This window comes from Coenobita brevimanus, chromosome 10 (assembly GCF_032717465.1).
Source record: "Coenobita brevimanus isolate Jiangsu-jjx chromosome 10, ASM3271746v2, whole genome shotgun sequence".
NCBI lineage: Eukaryota > Metazoa > Arthropoda > Malacostraca > Decapoda > Coenobitidae > Coenobita > Coenobita brevimanus.
The window spans coordinates 1,181,336-1,186,200 of record NC_136963.1 but is presented as its reverse complement, the minus strand read 5'-3'; positions in this window follow the sequence as shown (position 1 = coordinate 1,186,200).

Here is a 4,865-nt window from a genome sequence, read left to right as displayed (position 1 = left end):
CAAATTCGCTCAGATATACCTTTATCACCACTCTAATGTTACTCATTCTCTCCACATGAAAATACCATCTCAGTACACTCTCTTTGATTCTGGTGTCCACAGACTTCCTCACTCCACAACTTCCACGAATCACATTATTTCGTATCCTATCCACTCTCTGTACTCCACATACATTCCTCAGCAGTCCCATCTCCACTGATTTTATTCCTGACATTTCATTTTCATGCCACAACATAGTCTCACATCCCTATGTTAAAGCTGGCACTAACACTCCTTCATGTAAGCCATGTGCAGCTGCAACACTCAAGCCTCTGTTTCTTATCAAGGCCTTCATTGCACCAGCTACTTTTCCTCCTTGTGTCAGTCTACTTTCCACTTTTTTTGCACATTTTCCTCTCTTTTCTATCACTGTATCCAGGTATTTGAACTCTCACCAATTCCAGTCTCTCTCCATTCACTGTAACATCACACTGGGAGTCACCTCCTCTCTCAATAACCATCACTTTACTCTTTTCTACATTTACTCTCAAGGCACGACGCTCACAGACATCAGCAAAACTCTGCACTAGCCTACCAAGTTCTTGTCCGGTACTTGCAAGCAGTACTGCATCATCAGCATACAACAAATTTGAGATTTTCCATCTATCACCATTCATTACCAACGTCATCCCAATCTCCATTACTCGTGGTTTTACTTCTCTCATCACCTACATATTGAACAACCATGGGGACATCACACAACCCTGTCGCACGCCCACACAGATGGTGAACCATTCACACAGATGCCTATTTACCCTTACACGTGCTTCACTACCATCATAAAAGCTCTTGACAGCACCTAGCAGCTTACCATCTACACCGTACATGCGCAAAACCTTCCACGATCATTCTTTGTCTACTTCGTCGCATGCTTTCTCCAGATCCATGAATGACATAAACACCTTATGATCCTTTTCACAAGCCTTCTCTGCTGTCTGTCTCACTGCAAATACTGATCCACACATCCTCTGCCACTCCTAATGCCACCCTGTTCATCACCCACTAGGACTTCTGATATCTCTCTTACTTTCTCTGTAATAATTCTTCCATATACCTTCCCTACAACACTCAGTAAGTTTACGCCACGATAATTCTTGCACTCACTTCGTTCACCTTTATTTTTGTACAGGGGTACAATCACAGCCTTTTTCCACTCTGCGGGCATTAGTTTCACTCGTCCATGTCTTCTTACATATCTCCAACAAGCACTTCATTCCACTCTCTCCACTACACTTAATCATCTCTGCATACACCTCATCAACTCCAGCTGCTTTCCATTTTTTAAGCCGTTTCACAGCACTCTTCACCTGTGCGAGTGTCACGTCTCCTGGCACTGCATTCCTTCTCTGCACACCCCCAAAACCAATCATGTTTACAGCCGCTCTGCTCTCTGTATCCCCATTCATCAGGCTTTCAAAATATTCTTTCCATCTGGTCCTTACTTCATCTCCATGGGTTAATAATAATCTACCACCTACATCCTTCACACCATTACATTTCTTTCCGCTTTCACTTCTACATTTCCGCACCTGTTTCCAGAATAACTTCCATTTTTCAGAGTAGTTTTCATTCATTTTTCTTTCTAGATCATCATTTACCTTTTTTTTTCCTCTTCACTAGTCTCTTTATGTGCTTCCATCTATCAACATATTCAATTCTTAATTCAACTGAACCCCTGTCCTGTAACTACTCTAGCCATTTCTTCCTCTTTTCCTCCACTGCTCTCTTAACCTCCTCATCCCACCATGCAGTGCCTTTCTTCTTTGTTGTTACTCTTGCCTCACTACACACCACTTTAGCATTCCTAACTAAGCAATCCCTATATGCATTCCACAGTCTGTCCAGATTCATTTCTTTCTAATTCAGTAATTCTAACTTGTCCTCTACTTTGGTCCTGTATTCATCTGCCTTTTCTTTGATCCTCAGCTTCTCAACTCTCAGTCTTTCTCCCTGACTGCTCCTCTCTCTCCTGATCCACCTCACTCCTCTCAGCTTGATCCTGCATACCTCAATCATATGATCTGACAGACCTCCACATCGTCCTCTCACAGCCCTCGTATCAGGAACCAATCCCATCATCGACCTCTCTACAAGCACGTAAGCAATCAGGCTTCCTTCAACACGATCCCCGTTCCCTCTATACCGTGTACAATAACTTCATGTGCACCTCTGTGTTCGAAATACGAGTTACAAATGCACAACCTCCTCTCTTGACACATATCCTTTAGTTTCTTCCCATTATCATTTTCTCCTGGTACTCCATAACAACCCATTAAGTCATCCTCAGGACCAGTGCCTACTCTTCCATTCATGTCCCCCATCACAATCACTTTATAGCTCCTGGGCATTTCTCCCACTACTTCACCCAGCTGAACAGTAGTTGATATATACATATATACATGTAGTTGATCCGTCATATATAATTAGGTTGGCCATGGTACAGCTGATGTTTCTTTGGATTAGAAGATAATCTAAGTGCCCAAACCAGCTGATTACTTCACAACCAATGCTGGAACTTGTTTGAAAAAAAAAAAAAAAAAAAAAACGAGATGTGTAACAAGATTTGTAACACTGTGTGTCAGCTTCAACTCTGACTCTGTGTAGAGTCTTTCAGAAGAAAGATCAGTGAGTGACTGTAGTTGTAGGCGAATGCTTTCCTGCCTAACACTGATGACTATGGGACCAGAGAGTGCAACAGTAGGAACAAAAGCCTCCATTAGAATATCTGGAACTCTAAGATTTCTATCTATCTATCTATAGCCCGACGCCCTAATCCCGCAAAGGGTGGCCGCAGACAAAACGCCTCCAATTCACTCTGTCACCCACCATTTGACTACCCTCCCCCCAACTCACCCCTCCTCCCTCATATACCTCTCAACTCCATCCCTCCACCTCATCCTCGGTCCACCCCTCCCTCTCCCTCCCTCCACCTCACCTACATACACCCTCTTAGTCAGTCTTTCATTCTCCATGCTCTCCACATGTCCAAACCACCTCAGTGTATTTCTCCTAATCTTCTCAGCCACATCCACATCTACCCCACAACGTTCCTTCACTTCTTCATTCGTCAACCTGTCCCTCCATGTCACTCCACATGCTCCTCTCAAGTAACTCATTTCCACTGCTCTCACTCTTGACTTGTTCCCCTCTTACAAGGTCCACGCCTCGCTTCCATACGTCAGGGTAGGGATCACGATACCATCATGCAGTGACTTCTTAACTTCCATACTCACCTCCCTATTTCTCATCACTGCTTTCAGTGTACCAGCGACCTTCCTTCCCTGCTGTACCCTTTCACGCACTTCATCCCCCAAAGTTCCATCCTTACTCATCACACTACCCAAGTACTTGAATGCACTCATATTCTCCATATCCTCACCATCCAACCTCACTGCACACTCTGTGACTTCATTCCTCTCAAACACCATAACTTTACTTTTGTTTACATTAACTTTCAGCTTCCTCCTCCAACACACTGTCCCAAATTCATTCACCAAACCTTGCAACTCCCATTCATCTTCACTCAACAATACTGTATCATCAGCAAACAGCAACACCGGAAGCTTTTCATAACAAAGTCTATCTATCTATCTATCTATAGCCCGACGCCCTAATCCCGCAAAGGGTGGCCGCAGACAAAACGCCACCAAGTCGCTCTGTCACCCACCATTTGACTACCCTCTCCCCAACTCACCCCCCCCCTCCCTTAGATACCTCTCAACTCCATCCCTCCACCTCATCCTCGGTCTACCTCTCCCTCTTCCTCCCTCCACCTCACCTACATACACCCTCTTAGTCAGTCTTTCATTCTCCATTCTCTCCACATGTCCAAACCACCTCAGAGTATTTCTCCTAATCTTCTCAACCACATCCACATCCACCCCACATCGTTCCATCACTTCTTCATTCGTCAACCTGTCCCTCCACGTCACTCCACATGCTCCTCTCAAGTAACTCATTTCCACTGCTCTCACTCTTGACTTGTTCCCCTCTTGCAAGGTCCATGCCTCGCTTCCATACATCAGGGTAGGGATCACAATACTATCATGCAGTGACTTCTTAACTTCCATATTCACCTCCCTATTTCTCATCACTGCTTTCAGTGTACCAACGACTTTCCTTCCCTGCTGTACCCTTTCACGCACTTCATCCCCCAAAGTTCCATCCTTACTCTTCACACCACCCAAGTACTTGAATGCACTCATATTCTCCATATCCTCACCATCCAACCTCACTGCACACTCTGTGACTTCATTCCTCTCAAACGCCATAACCTTACTTTTGTTTACATTAACTTTCAGATTCCTCCTCCTACACACTGTCCCAAATTCATTCACCAAGCCTTGCAACTCCCATTCATTTTCACTCAAAAGTACTGTATCATCAGCAAACAGCCCATACTTGTGTCCTGTACCTTATTTCATTCAGGGTAATGGCAGAAAATAAAAATAGATAATACAACAATTCTGCATCCTTTCAATGGCACTTCTTTGTGACTAGCACCACATTCATGTGTTAATATCTCATTGCAGCTCAGAACAACAGACCCTCAATACTGAACACTACTCACACATTCACTTAGACAGATCTGAGGACCATGGAGGAGGCTTCATTACATACATTCACCCATCATAGTTCTAAAAAGACAACACAAAAAACACAATAACCATTCCAGAGTAACACATCAGAAATACAGCCACCAAGTGTCAAATATGGTCACAAATAAGAAAACATTTTGCAACATTTACATCCCCCCAGACATCCTCCCTCCCTCCCCCATGCTGTGCCAGTGTAATACAACCCTCAGTTCCTCCCATTAACCCGTG